Raw genomic sequence first — 20,401 nt, 5'->3', positions numbered from 1 at the left:
TATGTTACCCCTTAGAACCATCTCCGTGCCTCTACCTATTATCCACTGCAGACTGGACATTATCATCTGAAACAATTTGTGGCCGCCGCTGTCCAAGGATTCTGTGCACTGTGCACTTGTTGATGAATTATATATATTTGTGCTGAGATGGGACACACAATTTATATATATGTTACTACTGCTGTTACATGCCTAGGCAATATGCTTTGTATGTAGGATTGGTATTGTTTTCTATTGCTATTCGTTGATTTTTGCCATTTGTCAGAGTTTATATAGTGGTATTTAGCATGATCTACGGCCCCTAGCGTATTTAAATATTATGCACTATAGGTTTTTAGTAACATACTGTGCACACAGGGTTGACATCACTTGCAGTGTCTGATTGCTGGCAAATTGTGCTTGTGTCACAGCTTGGAGAACTGCAGCCGCAGCACCACTGTGGCTCTGTGCGCGTGCCTGCCGCACTCCGCCTGCCGTCCGGGATTGCGCCGCTGTCTACAGGACGGCACGTGCGCGCTGGCCTTCCACAGACAGTGTGCGCGTGTCTCTGCCGCTGACGAGCGGCGGTCCTGGGGCGGTGGGTGGATGGCGGCATGCGCGTGCCGCCAATGATCTGCAGCTGGTTTTACAAGGCAACGGTAGCTACATAAGATGTGGGGTACCGATTAACCAGTAGCCCCCTGAGGAAGCTCGATGTGAAATGCACATCGGGGCATAGGAGGAGACACCTGTCACATACCAACATGGGTATGGTATACTAGCCTGACTTGATTATATTAGCTGAACCGCTCTATTGATCCAAAGGTTATGTTCACATGTTTTATTGTGTCTGAATGCTCAGGAGTAGACTCACATACACTGATTTAACCTGGCTCTTTGTAAACTGATACAATTTATGTTTCTTTACTTGGCCTGCTATATTGTCAACCAAGTAGCTGTTTTATATCACTTTGTTTCAACTCAGCTTACTTAGGCTTCTAATACATGCACACAATGTAAAACTATTTAGTATGACTGAGAATTAAGTGTGCCTATTTAATGCATTAGTCTTGTTAGAGTTGGAACTTAGTTATAACAAGCTTCAGACATATATCAGTGTTGTAGGTGAACTTCTCCTGTATGAATACATGGAGCGGACATGGCACTGCTCTAGCTTCCAGTACATTTCCTGACAGCCCATACGCATGCCAACATATACAAACTAAATAATTTTTCACATTTGAAGGCATTGCTAGTGTGGGATGCTCATTTGATCATAGATTGACTTTCTTTTTATACCAAGATTCATGATATGAAAATTACCGTATCTCATTGCATAACACACAGGCCATAGTAGAGGTTTAACCCATGGTGTCTTTTCCCTTTTTGTGTGCATCGTACGCTGTAATACTCTGTCTTTTATGTGGTTTTTAATTAACATTCTGTGATCTTTGTGTGTTATTTTGTATCAATAAAGTGTTTTTGCATTATATATATGTGTAATTACCCCAATTTTCTTCATCTAAGGCTTTTTGGAGTTAGCATAACATTGCAAGAAATGAAAAACTGGATTTTTCTATGTTTAACAACATAAGAGACTATGCACTAAGGCTCCAGGCAGCATTAAAGACATTAAAACATGTAGACCGTATCAGTGCCAGAGAAGAGAACAGTATTATAATGGAACAGTTCCTGCAGGGCCTTCAATCCTCTGAGGACCATAAGCAGCTGCGCCTGTGGGCTCTTGAACATGCTGATGAAGACTTTGCTGTCTTAAAAGACTGGGCTATAAAAGCATAACAGCCCCCAACAACTACAGACTCTGCTCTTCAATTACGGCAAGGCAGCATCCCATCCCAAGAGGTGGAACCTGTTTCTCTAACCCTAGCAAAGACAAGTGCTGCAACACCCGGTGCTTCTGATGATCTGCATTCCCAAGTGCAACCACTCAGCAAGGATGTCGCCATGATCCTCAGAGCCATGCAACTCGCTCCGGAATCCAAGTCATCAGACAAGATCCAGCTGGCCGACTGCCCTGAGGACGTCCCCTGGATGTGAGGAAGGAGGATCCCATCGACTCGAGGGAGGTACAGTGACCGTTATGATTCGTCTGGACAACCCATCTGCCGTCGGTGTAACAAGGAGGGACATCTTGCCAGAGTGTGTCTGTAGCGCCCCTGAAACATCAAAGTGCTACAAGGTTCTGCATCCCCACCAGGATGCAGGGCCTACCCCCTTAGGGACCCAGGTAATCACAGTTATGCCAACAATTCCCCCATACAATGGTACCCATCTAGGGTGGGAGCAATGGATGGTAGCCTAGAGGTTGAGCCAATCCAGTCCACTAGTTGACCAGGTGGGAGGGGCAGACTGTGGAGAGTAGTCAGTTGAGAGTTGACAGCAGGAGAGTGAAGGTGGAAGCAAAGTGACACCCTGACCCAGATTAATGGTGACCTGGTACCCAGCAGAAGTGGTTGATGGTGGAGTACTCCCGAAACTACGCACCGATGGGGTACAGGATCCTAGGACAGGAAAGAGCTCCAGACCGACCTGTTAACACCTGCACAGAAAGGGGACCATCAGGGACCTTGCTGACACTAAAGAATCTGAAGGCTCAGTAGCAAAGGGAGAACCGGGGACAGGACCAGAGACTCCAAGCCCACGGGGTTCACGCTACCATCAGGTAGACAGAAGGGGACAAACCACAGACCAGGGACCCCCAGCTCTTCTATACCACAGGGACCCATTTACCAGAGACAGGTGCAGGGGAAGAAGGTACCAGAGAACCACACTGGCACTGGGATGAAGGGGATCTGGAGGCGAAACCAGCCGGCCTCGGGCAACCAGTTAACGTCTTCAGCAGTGAGTAAACCAATTGCACTGAATACTTATGTGGACTACCTTCTTCCGACGCCCACTGCACCATACACCCTCTGGGGCAAAAACCCTACTTGCAGAAGGACTACTATTCTAGCTGCCAATACAACCAGCCCCAGTAGAGACATTCTGCAGCGGCATCTCCCTACACTTAGCCGCAACACCGCAAGTGGCGTCACATGTGAAGATTCTTATTCTCCCCTGTAAATATCCCCATTACAAAAAGGGCCCAGGGCACAAATACGGGTAATGGCCACCACTGTGACATTCCCAAGAGAGACACTGCCCGGAACCGAGTACCCCGTATCGCTGGGTGCGACAACCCCTTTAAACTCGCAACCCCTGGGGTCAAGGGACAATCCCCAGGAGTAGGACAACCAGGCCTACAGGTTTGGCTTGACAGATATGTGGGAGGACGACCAATCCTGTCCATTACCCTGGACGGCATTCCCACATCTGCATTTCTGGACACCGGTTCACAGGTAACCACTATCCCATATGTTCTGTACAAGAGATTCTGGCTGATGCTGAGCTCACCCGTCCAGACTCCGGCCTCACCATTTATGCTGTTAATGGGTTACCAGTGACTCAAATAGGGTTTAAAGAGGTAACCATAAAGGTGGGGGGGGGGGTCGAGCTAAGGAGTCAAGGATTGATTGTGGTTGAAACTGATGTCAATGAGAAAAATCCCCAGATGATTTTAGGTACAAATGTCATTGAGAATTGGCTGGGAAAAGTGTTGTTTTTGCTCCAAAAGATTGCCAGAACTGCCGCTGCTGGGCATCAGAGGGCCCTGCAGAAAGAGATCTGAGCCCTCTTGCAGAAGTAGCAGGTAAACTTATCTGGTGGAGAGATTGGCAATGTACGAGTGACAGACTCAGTCCCTATCGTGGTACCACCAAAAAGTGAAATGATGATGTGGTGTCGGGCAGCAGTGGGCCTTGGAGGGCGGGTTTACCAAGCCATGGTAGAACCCGTGTACTCAGAGAGCTGGTCCACGATCCTGACGGCCCGGGGGGTGGTTGATGTACGTAGGGGAAAAGTACCTGTCAGAGTGTTAAATTGTGGGGAGGTGGAAGCTAAATTGCCTTGGTATGCCACCATTGCTAAACTATTCACTGTCAATGATCACTCTATCCAGGCAGTGGAACCCTCAATCCCACCAGAGCCAGTAAAGGGGAATTGTACCACTGAGCACCTAGAAGGTTGGTGTCAAGAGCTGCACGTGGGGACTGATTCAACCCCTTATTATCAAAAACAAAGAGTCTATCGGGTGGTGCAAGAGTATGAACAGGTTTTCATTAAACATTTATTAGACTTTGGGAGGATAAAAGGGGTATCACATCAAATCCCCACAGGAAATCATTCCCCCATCAAAGAGCGGTACAGACCTATGCCACCAGCTTATTATCGGCGTGCCAAAGAGATGTTACAGGACATGAAGGAGGCTGGGGTTATCAGAGAGAGTTGTAGCCTCTGGGCAGCTCCACTGGTCCTAGTTAAGAAAAAGGATGGCACGGGGGGCGTGGCCTGGCCATGGCGGAGACAAGACGTGTGTAAGCACAGCTCCTGGCCCGAGCCAAGAACTAACAGCGAAATAGAGCAGCAAACCAGCCCAAAACCGGCCTATGGGAATCAAGAAGAAACAGGGACCGAAGGCAGCGCTTGTGGGACAGTCTGCAACAGTAACTGGAGGCATAACCCGGTATCTGACAGGCCCCAGGCAAACCGTCATGGAGGACACAGCGACCATCCACCAGTGCATCTCTCTGAGGAGTGCTGTGAACCGACAGGCGGCAGAAGTGACACCCAGCACAGCTCCACATACCTCTGACCGAGTGACTCGACCGAGTGACTCCAGAGTCGCAAGAAACCCCAGCAGGCGGCGAGTCAAAGTCCACGTGGAAGCAAGATGGTGCTGTGAGCTCAGAAACAGTACAGCAGATGGCGTCATGGTCACCAAGTGAATGTGAGTCCCTGTCAGGGGAGATACAGGAGCCGAACGAGCTGTGCAGCGGCAGCATGGGGCAGACGGAGCAGACACAAGCACGGGCTCTAAATAACAGCACCGAGAAGTGAACTCACATCACAGTGCCAAAGCACAGAAGCTGAGACAGACAACAACGGGGGGGGGGGGGGGGGGGCTCAAGGGGGATTCACGTTGGCCATGGATATTCAATGCCTTGCTGCTCATATTATGAACATTCCAACCAAACACGATATGGAGCAGTATGTCGAAAGATTAGAAAAATCCTATAAAGCTGAATTGACAGTGTTGAAAGATGAGGTTCAGCATTGGGGTGAAAGAGTAACAGCAGTCGAGGCAACCACATCCACATTGTCTGCCAAATCACAACACAAAATGAGGACATGTCCGTTCGCTCTTTTCAACTTCACTAGCTGGAAGATATGATAGATGATGCCGAGAACAAAGGAAGAAGAAACAATATAAGAATCAAAGGGCTCCCAGAATCTGTGTCCCCAGGCGAGCTGCATACAACACTTCAAGAAATATTTAACCCCTTGCTCGGCTCCCCCAGAGATTCCCATCTGGAGCTGGATAGAGCCCACAGAGCCTTGGGCCCTAAACCTGTGGACCCAAACTACCCACGGGATGTAATCTGTAGAGTCCACAGATACCAAGTGAAAGACTCAATAATGACACAAGCCCGGGCGGCGGGAGATATTTGCTTCCAGGGATCCCGCTTGCAGATTCTCATGGATTTGTCCAGATGGCCCTACAGAAAAGAAAAGCCCTGAGGCCCTTACTAGATATCCTGAGAGAGCGTAACATACCCTACACATGGGGCTTCCCCTTCCGTCTGAGAGTACATTGAGAGGGCCGGATGCACATGCTTACTCATCCCAGAGGCCTCCAGGACTTTACGGCAGCATTGAATCTTCCGCAGGTCCAGATAACAGAGTGACCTGAGTTACGATCAGGACTACAGGAGAATGGTCCAAATCGCCCGGAACCTCAATGGCGCAGAGAACTAAGGAGAAGACAGAGACAGGAGAAAATGGAGCAGTAAATGACCGAAGTTCTGAGAGGTTGGACTTTAACACAGTTATAAAGTAAAAGTGTCTTGCTGATAATCGGGCTACGGGGGTTGGTCACGTGCGTCCTGAGTCAACTAAGATTTGAATTCCTGCTAAGATTTGGAGGTAGTTACCTCGGAGAACGGACCCACTGTGACCGGTCATCCTATACCAATACCTGAGAATAACATGGGGCAAGTGGGGCGGGGTCACCGTCTCCTCCTAACGGAAGATGTATATAAGTATATGTACCAAAATGAGGCCCACACAGAAGGCATAACAGAAGGAATCCGGAACCGTTACACAGCATTGGCACATTTATAGGGCATTTGTTCAAACGTTTGCAATAATATACTGTTAAGTTTACATGTCATGTTCTTGGCTTGGGGGGAGACTCTCCTCTTGGAAAGCACAACCCCCAGAGAGAGTACCAATCCTCACGTTGCGAGGATTAGTTAAATATTGTTACCCTTTTCTCTTGTTGTCGAGGGTAAGAGGGGGGAGAATTTAAAGTTATCTATTTTTGTTTTTTTCTCCCTTCCCTCCTGATGTACCCTTGGAGGAGAGTTAGGGAGATAGAGGTCAGCTTGAGATACTGAACCCTTGACTTCTTTGTCTTTCCATTTCTCCCTTTTCATTCTTCTGCCTCCTAAAGGAATTCTACTCCTCTCCACCTATACCTCTATACTTCTTTTCTCCCTCCCCCCCCTCCCTCCATTCGTCAAACCCCCTACTGCCCATAGTGTTCTTCCCTTTAGGAGGTAGTGCTGCACTGGGACAGAATGCTGGGGCCCAAAATAGGCTCACTAAATGTTAGGGGATTCAACGTGCCCCAAAGAGGTCACATATCCTATACGAGATGCACAAACAAAGAACCCAGATTCTTATCTTTCAGGAAACACACTTTAAAACTTGCCATATACAAAATCTACACAATAGATATTTTACACATTGGTACCACAGCACAATGAATCAAGATCTAAAGGGGTCTCAATCGCAATACACAAAAACCTGGTCCACACGATTTTGGACTCCAAGACAGATGAGGCAGGCAGATACGCACTGCTAAAAATAAAAATAGGCTCTGTGGTCTATACGATTGCAGGTTGGTGTGGACCAAATATTAACCAAACTAACGCATGCCGCTCTTTTTTAAAGGTTCTATCAGAGGCGACTTTAACTTTGTATTAAATTCCACAATGGACGTGTCGACGGGGAGAAGCTCCATACCTCTGAGACACCTAAATGCCCTGAAACGTGAGTTAGCCAATTTCCACCTGGTTGATGCATGGAGAATCATGCACCCCACAGACAGGGACTATACATTTTTCTCCAATCCCCACCAGACTTACAGTCGCATCGATTTTATTCTGTTCAGCCAGAGAGTCCTTTCGTGGCACCCAATCGCTAGTATAGGGAATGTGGTCTGGTCTGATCATGCCACAGTATTCTTGGAGGTTTCTCCGCCGGATTATCCAAACCGAACATGGAGGGGAAGGCTTAATGACTCCTTATTGAGAGACGAACAATGCGTAACAGACTTAAGGGAGTCTATGGAATTCTTCATAGCCACCCACGCAGCGGACTCCACACCCCTACCGTTTCAGTGGGAGGCATTTAAATGTGTGATAAGGGGGACCCTAATAAAGCATGGGACACGGATTAAAAAAGAGAGAGCACAGGAGGTAGCCCAGCTTCTCCAAAAGATCACTACACTAGAGACAACACATAAATCTAATCCCTCCCCGGATGTACTAGCCAACCTCACAACAGCAAGAGATAAATTAAGGAAGCTTTTGGATTGTAGGCTTCTTAGGTTCCACAATCAATTTAAAAGACTACTATACAGCCACTCAGACAAAAGCGGGCGACAACTCTCGCGCCTATTACACCGGCGTAACCAAGCTTTGCATGTTACTAAACTAAAGACACAGGGAAACATAGACACGCAGGACCCCGTAAAAATCTTAAACTATTTTAAAGAATATTATACAGATCTATACAATATTCGGGGTAAATTCTCCGAAATGGCTCCGTGGGATCTACAGACCCGAAAGGATTCATACATTACAGAAACAGCCCTACCCACATTAGACCAGGAAGACGCCAGGGGTTTGGATGCAGCATTTGGGGAGGGGGAGGTGGCCACGGCAATAGAAGACTCTCTGAGCGGCAAAAGCCTGGGACCAGACGGGTTCTCTCCCACGTTTTTATAAACTTTTCAAAACTCAAATTACTCCATTCCTCACAAAAGTATATAACTCAGTATCCGAGTCGTCCCCATTTACTCCACAATCACTAGAAGCCCATATCACGGTCTTGCCTAAACCCGGAAAAGATCAAACACTGGTGGCCAACTACCGCCCGATCTCACTAATAAATATTGACGTAAAAATCTTTGCGAAAGTATTGGCCAACCAGTTGGCACCTCTATTGCCATCCATTATACACACAGATCAGGTTGGGTTCATGCAGGGTAGAGAGGCCTAAGACAATGTGAACAAAACAATACACCTAATAGCCAGAGCTACATCGAGAGGCGAGCCCCTAGGGATTCTTTTGATAGACGCAGAAAAGGCTTTCGACCAGGTACACTGGGTATTCATGAACTCAGCATTAAGGCAGATTGGTATAGGCCCGAACTTTGTGAGCAAGATAATGGCATTATACTCCAGACCATCGGCCCGAGTCAGGGTTAACGGGGCCCTCTTGGACCCAGTGGAAATTAGAAACGGTACTCGCCAGGGATGCCCTCTATCCCCTCTCTTATATATCATTGTTATGGAGCACCTTGCGGTAGCCATTAGACAGAACCCCAGTGTACACGGTCTGACCTTCGGAGATAGGGAATTTAAGACAGCCATGTACGCGGATGACCTCCTACTCTACACGTCTCAACCTCTGATCACCTTCCCTTCCCTACTAAAAGAATTTGAGTGATTCGGAAATCTGAGCAATTTTAAAATAAACTACTCCAAAACAGAGGCATTAAACATCTCCCTTAAAACAGAAGAAGTCTCCCTATTAAAACAAAAATTCCCGTTTCGATGGCAGACATCTTCTATAAAATATCTAGGGGCAGGGCTGCCACTAGGAATTTCAGGGCCCCATACTGGCAAAATTTTGGGGCCCCCTTGAGACTCCGCCCAAGCTCCACCCCAGGTCCGCCTCCACCCATCAAGTCTTCTACAGTCTCACCACCACTCTTGGAAAAACGTGTGTGTGTATGTATGTATGTATATGTATGTATATATATATATATATATATATATATATATAATATTATATATATTATATTATATATATACACACATACAGTCATGGCCAAAAGTGTTAGCACCCTTGCAGTTGTTCCAGAAAATGAAGTATTTCCCTCAGAAAATTAATAATAAACCCCTTACACCGCCACACTCCATAATAGACCCTTTACTCAACCTATCTTCATAATCTCTCCCACACTGCCCCATGTATAATATCCCCTCCCCACACTGCTCCTCTGTATACTATTCCCCCCCACACACACACTGCTCCTCAGCATAATATTCACACACAGCCCCTCTGTATAATATCCACACACACTGCCCTTTTGTATAATATCCCCCCACACACTGCCCTTCTGTATAATATTCTCCTGGTATATATGTCCTCCTCCTGGTAAATATGTCCCCATCCTGGTATACATGTTCCACTACTGGGCTCATCCTGGTATATATGTTGCTATTCTGGTTTATTTGTCCCCTTCCTAGCATATATATCTTCGTGCTATATATGTCCTCATCTTGAACCTCTTCTGGCATGTATATCCCTCTTCTGGGCACATTCTGGTATATATGTCCGCATCCTGGTTTCTGTCCCCTTCCTGGTATATATGTCCCCCTCCTTGTATATATGTCCCATCCTGGGCCCCTTCGGGTATATATATCCCCCTCCTGGGTACATTTTGGTGTATATATATATATATCCTTAGCGTGGTATTTGTCTCCTTCCTGGTATATAAGGTATGTCCTTCTCTTGATCTAACATCTTTTCTGGTTTAGGAACAGACAAGTGGAATTGATGTGCAATATGGAGGACGCCTGTGTTGCTGATTGTAGCAATTATGGAAAAGATCGTTTTGCGCATAAAATTCTACTGATCTATTCCAGAAAAGACAAATGGCATATCCCAATGTAGAGCTCTTACCAATTTAGTAAATATGCCCCAAACATCCAAATACGTTTTTACACACAAACATATCTAATCACATGTATCTTTGCACCACCAATAAATGACAAATCTCCTATCCTTTGCAATATTTCAGGGGTTGTCCATTACTCTGACAACCCCTTCACAATACCTATGTACAGTGCTGGCCAAAAGTATTGGCACCCCTGCAATTCTGTCAGATAATACTCAGTTTCTTCTTGAAAATTATTGCAATCACAAATTCTTTGGTATTATTATCTTTTAATTTGTCTTCAATGAAAAAAAATAAAAAAAATTGTCATAAAGTCAAATTGGATATAATTCCACACCAAACATAAAAAGGGGGTGGACAAAAGTATTTGCACTGTTTGAAAAATCATGTGATGCTTCTCTAATTTGTGTAATTAACAGCACCTGTAACTTACCTGTGGCACCTAACAGGTGTTGGCAATAACTAAATCACACGTGCAGCCAGTTGACATGGATTAAAGTTGACTCAACCTCTGTCCTTTGTCCTTGTGTGTACCACATTGAGCATGGAGAAAAGAAAGAAGACCAAAGAACTGTCTGAGGACTTGAGAATCCAAATTGTGAGGAAGCATGAGCAATATCAAGGCTACAAGTCCATCTCCAAACACCTGAAAGTTCCTGTGTCTACGGTGTGCAGTGTCATCAAGAAGTTTAAAGCACATGGCACTGTGGCTAACCTCCCTAGATGTGGAAGGAAAAGAAAAATTGACGAGAGATTTCAACGCAAGATTGTGCGGATGGTGGATAAAGAACCTCGACTAACATCCAAACAAGTTCAAGCTGCCCTGCAGTCCGAGGGTACAACAGTGTCAACCCGTGAGAAAGCCTAAAATGTTTTGGAAGAATGTTCTCTGGTCAGATGAGACAAAAGTAGAGCTTTTTGGGCAAAGCCATCAACATAGAGTTTACAGGAAAAAAAAGAGGCATTCAAAGAAAAGAACACGGTCCCTACAGTCAAACATGGCGGAGGTTCCCTGATGTTTTGGGGTTGCTTTGCTGCCTCTGGCACTGGACTGCTTGACCGTGTGCATGGCATTATAATAATAATAATAATAATAATCTTTCTATAGCGCCAACATATTCCGCAGCGCTTTACAATTCAGGAGGATCATATACAAACAAGTAACAGGTATAGAAAATACAATATTTAGAGGGAAAAAAAAGACAACCCTGCTCATGAGAGCTTACAATCTACAATGAGATATGATATGGGGGGGCAAGGTACAAGTGCTTATTTACAATGACAAGCCAGCCATCTTACGGAAATGGGGGATAGATATGAAGTCTGAAGACTACCAACAAATTTTGCAGCATAATGTAGGGCCCAGTGTGAGAAAGCTGGGTCTCCCTCAGAGGTCATGGGTCTTCCAGCAGGACAATGACCCAAAACACACTTCAAAAAGCAATAAAAAATGGTTTGAGAGAAAGCACTGGAGACTACTAAAGTGGCCAGCAATGAGTCCAGACCTGAATCCCATAGAACACCTGTGGAGAGATCTCAAAATGGCAGTTTGGAGAAGGCACCCTTCAAATCTCAGGGACCTGGAGCAGTTTGCCAAAGAAGAATGGTCTAAAATTCCAGCAGAGCATTGTAAGAAACTCATTGATGGTTACCGGAAGCGGTTATTCGCAGTTATTTTAGCTAAAGGTTGTGCAACCAAGTATTAGGCTAAGGGTGCCAATACTTTTGTCTAACCCATTTTTGGAGTTTTGTGTGAAATCATCAATGATTTGATTTTTGTTTCATTCTCTTTTGTTGTTTTTTCATTGCAAGCAAAATAAATGAAGTTAATAATTCCAAAGAATTTGTGATTGCAATCATTTTCAAGAAGAAACTGAGTATTATCTGACAGAATTGCAGGTGTGCCAATAATTTTGGCCAGCACTGTACCTATGTTTCCCTACTGTAAACTAAGGCCCTGTGCGCACTGGAAAAAGGAATTTTCTTAAGAAAATTCCAGAGCCTCAGTAAGATTTCGGCACCTGCGTGAAAATACCGCACCGAAATCCGTATCCAAATCCGCATGCGGTTTGTTGCATTTTGCTGCGGATTTGGTGCGGATTTGGTGCGGAAATGCCGCAGCCAGCATCGGACTGGCTACTGGTGGAATCTCCAGTAATACCAGGCCTGGCTGCAGTTACCTGCACTGAACTCCGGAGCTCCCACCTGAGCTCCGGAGTGCAGCCTAGACTAAACTGCGAGCGCCAAGTGATTGAATCCCTGGCAATTGCAGCCTAGACTAAACTGCGAGCGCCGAGTGATTGATTCCCGGGCGATTGCATCCTAGACTAAACTGCGAGCGCTGAGTGATTGATTTCCCGGCGATTGCAATTTAGTTCAGGCCGGGCTGATCTCCGGAGCTCAGGTGACAGCTCCGGAATGCAGTCCAGCTTCTCTACAGCTGTCACCTGAGCTCCGGAGATCAGCCCGGCCTGAACTAAACTGCAATCGCTGGGGAAACAATCACTCGGCGCTCGCAGTTTAGTCTAGGCTGCACTCCAGAGCTCAGGTGACAGTTCCGGAGTTCAGTGCAGGTAACTGAATCCAGGCCTGGCATTACTGGAGGTTCCTCCGGTAGCCAGTCCCGCAGCTACCTGCGGAAAAGAAGTGACATGCTATTGTTTTTGCTGCGGGAATCCCGCAGCAAAACATGCAGCTGTCAAAATCCACATAGTGCGCACAGCATTCTATTTTCCCATAGGATTTGCTGGTGAATCACTGCAGAGATGTTATGAACATTTTCTGCAGCGAAACATACATCAAGTCCGCGGGAAATTCCGTCTAGCGCGCACAAGGCCTAATAATACCTATACTCACCTCCGCTGCGGCTCCGGCAGTGTTGGCATTGGCTCTCCCAGGGATCACATGACACTGTAATGTCACATGATCCCTGAAGCCAATCAGAACTGACCTTTACCTCCTTCAGTTGTCTTGATTTGTCCGCAGATGGGGAGACTGAAGCCAGCGCTGATTGGACAGTGTAACATAATGCATTGCAATCCTTGGGAGAGCCAGTGCTTACACTGATGTAACAGTGCCGACACCAGTGGAGAGTATAGTAGTTACTATTTTACTAGGGGGGAAAAAGGATTGAGAAAGGAATGCCGAAGTATTGGACTCCCCTTTAAACAAAGATAGCCCACGGGCTGTACACTAATACCATCCGTGTGCTGTACGTGTGGTTCACAGGATCATACATTTGTATTGTCAATATTCATCTGTGCTGCTGGGAAAAAAAACCGCATGTTTTGCATGGACACACGGACCATAAAGAACTCGACAATTCTCTTGTACTGATCAAGGCAATGGATGTATTGCCGAAAGGTGACTGCATGTATGCAAATCACATACTTGCAGTCATGCACCCGCCGCTGGCACCGGCGAATCCTTACAGCACGCACACTGTGAGCTCTGAGAATTCACAAGTTTGCAGTCACATAAATTGCAGACTTGTACCCCAAAGCCGGACCACCCATTTGACCTCTGCAGGTTGTGATCCAGATAAAAAAAGTTCTGAGTCACTATGAGACAATCCCCCTCCAACCTCCTCTCATGTATTATACAATGTAACGCCAATCCCATAAAAGTTCACTGCCGCTCGGAGTATAAAATGCTGAATTGATACCTATGCCCTTCACACACAAGTGCAACACACAGCACCGTGCAATACTTCAGGCCCAGCACACAGTGTAACACCCCTCCTCCTCATACAGGGTATGGAGTGCAGCTGACCCTACAGCCCTCAGCCCCACAGGGTAACATCCATAGCAACCTCACTGGGTAACATACCCAGCAACCCATAGAGTAACATCCCCAGTCCCTCCCTCACAGTACACAATGCTGGATGGATGCTGTTTGCATCTTACCATCCATTCCAGACACAGGAGCTGCCAGCAGCAGAATCATTGAGAGGCAGAAAAGCAAGGAAGAGGCGGAGCCAGCACTGAGCCCCGCACAGTCCTGCTGCAGACCAGATTCAAGTTAGTCTGCAGTTAGACTTTAGCTATTAGATATTCATTCATCTATGGTGCACCAACTATTTTAAAACCAACTGATTATACATAATTTTAATTTTGATCAAGGTACCCTGGTCCACAAGTGCTCAAAATGAATGCCTCAAGGTTCTGTATGAATTTAAAATTCTGAGCTATATAACGCTATACGCGCATAATCAAACGTACTCAATCGTACATAATTTTGATTTGAAAAGAGGTACCCTGGACCACAAGTACTCAAAATGAACATCTCAATGTCCTGAATAATACTTAATTTTTCTATCATCAAGTCTATGTGTAGTTCAGAAGTTATTCACGTAAATCTGTGTTATATAATGCTATATACACGCATAATTAAACGTACTCAATCGTCCATACGTTTAATTTGAAAAGAGGTACCCTGGACCCCAAGTACTCAAAATGAACATCTCAATGTCCTGAATAATATTTGCCAAAAAAATAATCAACTCTATGTGTAGTTCAGAAGTTATTCACGTAAATCTGTGTCACATAATGCTATATGCGCATAATCAAACGTAATCAATCGTCCATACGTTTAATTTGAAAAGAGGTACCCTGGACCACAAGTACTCAAAATGAACATCTCAATGTCCTGAATAACATTTGAGAGAAAAATTATCAACTCTATGTGTAGTTCAGAAGTTATTCACGTAAATCTGTGTTATATAATGCTATATACACGCATAATCAAACGTACTCAATCGTACGTAACTTTAATTTGAAAAGAGGTACCCTGGACCACAAGTACTCAAAATTAATATCTCAATGTCCTGAATAACATTTGACAGAAAAATTATCAAGTCTATGTGTAGTTCAGAAGTTATTCACGTAAATCTGTGTTATATAATGCTATACGTGCATAATCAAACGTACTCAATCGTCCATACGTTTAATTTGAAAAGAGGCACCCTGGACCACAAGTACTCAAAAAAAAGATCTCAATGTCCTGAATAATATTTGACAGAAAAATAATCAACTCTATGTGTAGTTCAGAAGTAATTCACGTAAATCTGTGTTATATAATGCTATATAGACGCATAATCAAACGTACTCAATCGTCCATACGTTTAATTTGAAAAGAGGTACCCTGGACCACAAGTACTCAAAATAAACATCTCAATGTCCTGAATAACATTTGACAGAAAAATTATCAAGTCTATGTGCAGTTCAGAAGTTATTCACGTAAATCTGTGTCACATAATGCTATACACGCATAATCAAACGTACTCAATCGCCCATACGCTTAATTTGAAAAGAGGTACCCTTGGACCACAAGTACTCAAAATGAACATCTCAATGTCCTGAATAATACTTGATAGAAAAATTATCAACTCTATGTGTAGTTCAGATGTTATTCACGTAAATCTGTGTTATATAATGCTATATACACGCATAATCAAACATACTCACTCGTACGTAAGTTTAATTTGAAAAGAGGTACCCTGGACCCCAAGTACTCAAAATGAACATCTCAATGTCCTGAATAATATTTGCCAAAAAAATAATCAACTCTATGTGTAGTTCAGACGTTATTCACGTAAATCTGTGTTATATAATGCTATATAGACGGATAATCAAATGTACTCAATCGTCCATACGTTTAATTTGAAAAGAGGTACCCTGGACCACAAGTACTTAAAATGAACATCTCAATGTCCTGAATAATATTTCACAGAAAAATGATCAAGTCTACGTGTAGTTCAGAAATTATTCACGTAAATCTGTGTCACATAACGCTATACGCGCATAATCAAACGTACTCAATCATCCATAAGTTTAATTTGAAAAGAGGTACCCTGGACTACAAATACTCAAAATGAACATCTCAATGTCCTGAATAACATTTGACAGAAAAATTGTCAACTCTATGTGTAGTTCAGAAGTTATTCACGTAAATCTGTGTTATATAATGCTATATACACGCATAATTAAACATACTCAATCGTCCATAAGTTTAATTTGAAAAGAGGTACCCTGGACCACAAGTACTCAAAATGAACATCTCAATGTCCTGAATAACATTTGACAGAAAAATTGTCAACTCTATGTGTAGTTCAGAAGTTATTCACGTAAATCTGTGTTATATAATGCTGTATACACGCATAATCAAACGTACTCAATCGCCCATACGCTTAATTTGAAAAGAGGTACCCTTGGACCACAAGTACTCAAAATGAACATCTCAATGTCCTGAATAATACTTGATAGAAAAATTATCAACTCTATGTGTAGTTCAGATGTTATTCACGTAAATCTGTGTTATATAATGCTATATACACGCATAATCAAACATACTCACTCGTACGTAAGTTTAATTTGAAAAGAGGTACCCTGGACCCCAAGTACTCAAAATGAACATCTCAATGTCCTGAATAATATTTGCCAAAAAAATAATCAACTCTATGTGTAGTTCAGACGTTATTCACGTAAATCTGTGTTATATAATGCTATATAGACGGATAATCAAATGTACTCAATCGTCCATACGTTTAATTTGAAAAGAGGTACCCTGGACCACAAGTACTTAAAATGAACATGTCAATGTCCTGAATAATATTTCACAGAAAAATGATCAAGTCTACGTGTAGTTCAGAAATTATTCACGTAAATCTGTGTCACATAACGCTATACGCGCATAATCAAACGTACTCAATCATCCATAAGTTTAATTTGAAAAGAGGTACCCTGGACTACAAATACTCAAAATGAACATCTCAATGTCCTGAATAACATTTGACAGAAAAATTGTCAACTCTATGTGTAGTTCAGAAGTTATTCACGTAAATCTGTGTTATATAATGCTATATACACGCATAATTAAACATACTCAATCGTCCATAAGTTTAATTTGAAAAGAGGTACCCTGGACCACAAGTACTCAAAATGAACATCTCAATATCCTGAATAACATTTGACAGAAAAATTGTCAACTCTATGTGTAGTTCAGAAGTTATTCACGTAAATCTGTGTTATATAATGCTGTATACACGCATAATTAAACGTACTCAATCGTCCATAAGTTAAATTTGAAAAGAGGTACCCTGGACCACAAGTAGTCAAAATGAACATCTCAATGTCCTGAATAATATTTGCAAAAAAAAATAATCAACTCTATGTGTTGTTCAGAAGTTATTCACATAAATCGCTTATATAACTAAACTTGGAAGAGTTTCACCAGTAAGGACGGCGACAAACGCTACGATATATCGGGCGATATGTCGTCGGGGTCACGGATTCCGAGACGCACATCCGGCATTGTTATAGAGATATCATAGATTGTGACAGCTACGAACGACTGTGAACTTTCAAAAATACTCATCTTATCGTTGCTCGTTGACATGTCGTTCATTTTCATAAAGTCGTTCCGCCTTCTGCGCGCAAAAAGTTCGTCATTCCCGAAGCATCATACATTGCTCCGTGTGACACCCCTGGAACGACGAACACAGCTTACCTGCGTCCCGCCGGCAATGCGGAAGGAAGGAGGTGGGCGAGATGTTACGTCACGCTCATCTCCGCCCCTCCGCTTCTATTGGGCAGACGCTGTGTGACATCGCTGTGATGCCGAAGGTGCCTCCCCCTTTCAGGAAGAGAATGTTCGCCGCCCACAGCGAGGTCGTTCGGGAGGTAAGTACGTGTGACGGGGGTTACCGACTTTGTGCGCCACGGGCAACAAATTACCCGTGATGCACAAACGACAGGGGCGGGTGCGATCGCTCATGCGATCGCATGATATATCGTCCCGTCTAACGCCGCTAAAACTTGCTAGATCTATCATGATAACAATTGCTAGATGATTGGAAAAATATCCAGATATATCAAAAAGGGGGACATCAAAGTCGTGATTGGTGATAGTTCAGTGAAGTCTTAATATAGGTCAGTGGGCAAGGGGTGTACACCACATATATGACACTTTGATTAACATATGACCCATATTGAATTGCACATAACTCCTCATCATATCAATCCATGTATTAGGAGTTCTGTATAGTCCTCATGTGGTTCAGTTAGAGTTCTGTTGGAGTTCTGTAACCCCCCATCCGATGTTCTATATAAATAGTGTAAGAGCTCCCAGCAGCAATACTCTGGAAGACTCTGTGGCTAGTGAGTGCCTGCAGTGGCAGCGTTTCACTGCTGCATCAGATCCATATGTCTGGTGCGCGTGCTAAATTAATGTATATAAAGGGTAATAGTTCCCTCCCCCCAACACACAGGCATAGTCTGCCATTTCCGTTTTTCAAAGTTCCCGCCCGTGGGCGGTATCCATATCAGTGTCACAGATAGTAATCTCTATCGGACGCTGCGCTGCGTTCCATACCTCGTTTTCATATATGACTTCAGCACTAAACCCATTGTAAGTGGCTGGTTATCCGGCTATATGCCCACCTGGTCATTCATTGGGCGGCCAAACCATGTGGTCCGCAGCGACCCACGTGGGACGCATCTTGATTCCGCCTCCTCCTTCATTATATTGAGTGCAGCAAGGAAAGGCTGCACTTCCTGTAAAATGCTCCTGCGTTCCGCCCGCCCAATAAGTGCGCTCTCATTACAGGCGGCGGAAATGCCATGTGCTGCAGAGAGACTGACAACATAGAAAGCACTGCTGCGTTCTATCTGATACCATAGTTAGTTCTAAGATGTACTGAGGACTATATAAAGGTTCCTCAGTCGGACGGTTTTGATGTTACTTGTAATGATACAATTAATAACAAATAGGTCTCAATAGTATCTACTATTAGTAAGTTGTCCCATCAAAGCACAATTAGTATAATTTCTATATTGTCACATCTGTTTTGTCTCCATAACTACCATAATATTGAGGTTGGGGGATTATATGAAAAATAATGTGTACCAGTCCTATAATAAAAATGGTAACACCCTTCATCCTTTAAATAGTGTTTATGTATAGGGAAATTGGATGGGGGGGTGTTTAGATTTTAGTAATTAACCACATATATGCAATTAGGAGGTCCCAATTCTGGGTCCTTATACAGTATCAATCTCCTATATGGAAGATGAGGGGAGTGCAATTCAATATGTTATTTTCATTTTATCTCATATCCAATATGAATTTACACCCTTCTCCCAGGTGTCTTTACTGGAAATAATTAGTCTATAATCCAATATATCGGGGTTTTTTCTAATGTAGAAATAATTAAGGTAGAAAGGAAGCCCTTGTTAGATAAAACTGGCAAAACTGAAAACTTCATTCAGACCTCTAGGATTAAGTGTATCAAGCAGATAGGTCCATTTTGCCTCCCGCTGCAAGATTCTTTTATCCCAATTGCCCTTCCTTGGAGATTTCGAAATGACCTCAATAACCTGGAAATGAATGGATTTCGGGTTTCCCTGGTGGCATTGTATCACATGTCTGGCAATAGGTGTATCTCGCCTGTGTATTATGTCCCCCAGGTGTTCTCCTATCCGTATACGAAGCTGGCGTTTAGTTTTGCCAATATAGCTCAGTGGACACGAGCATGTACATCTGTAGACAACTCCCTCTGTCCGACAATTGGCAAAACTGTTGATATAAAATCTTCTGCCTGTAGTCAGATTAACAAAAGTTTTTGTCTGGTCAATGTATGGGCAATAGCTGCATGAACCGCATCTAAATGTGCCAATCGGTCTACGATCCAGCCAAGTTCCCTCCCCTCTTTTTTGCTCAAAATGACTATGGACCACCATATCTTTAATGGTTCTCCCCCTTCTATAGGTGACACTTGGGTAAGGGGTGATGAAGTCCTTAAGATCAGGGTCTGCCTGTAGAATACCCCAGTGACGTCTCAGAATACTGATGACTCTATGGTTCTGGTCGTCATATGATCCAATAAGTCTTGTAATCGATTAAGCGGCTGGTCTCACACGTGGGGTCAATAGGTCTCTCCTGTTGGTATCTCGTGCCGACCTAAAGGCTGTTTTAATGACACGGGAAGGATAGCCTCTTGCTAAAAACCGGTCGCCCAGTTGCTGTGCTTGTTTGTTAAACTCACTAAGGGATGAACAGTTCCTTCTAACACGAAGGAACTGCCCCTTTGGTATTCCCTTAAGTAACGGTAAGGGGTGATGACTCTCCCACCTTAAGAGGCTATTAGTAGCTGTTGGTTTGCGGTACACACTCGTGCCCAAAGTGCCATCTTCATATTTGTAAATTTTTGTATCCAGAAAGGTCAAACTGTCCCCTCCTATCTCATACGTGAATTTTAGGCCTAGCTGATTGGTGTTAAGTTTAGCAACAAACTCCTGAAAGGTTCTTGCATCCCCCGTCCAGAGGACGAGG

Source organism: Anomaloglossus baeobatrachus, chromosome 8, assembly GCF_048569485.1.
Source record: "Anomaloglossus baeobatrachus isolate aAnoBae1 chromosome 8, aAnoBae1.hap1, whole genome shotgun sequence".
In the NCBI taxonomy this organism is placed as follows: Eukaryota; Metazoa; Chordata; class Amphibia; order Anura; family Aromobatidae; genus Anomaloglossus; species Anomaloglossus baeobatrachus.
The sequence above is the reverse complement of the archived record's forward strand: the minus strand, read 5'-3'. Positions refer to the sequence as shown.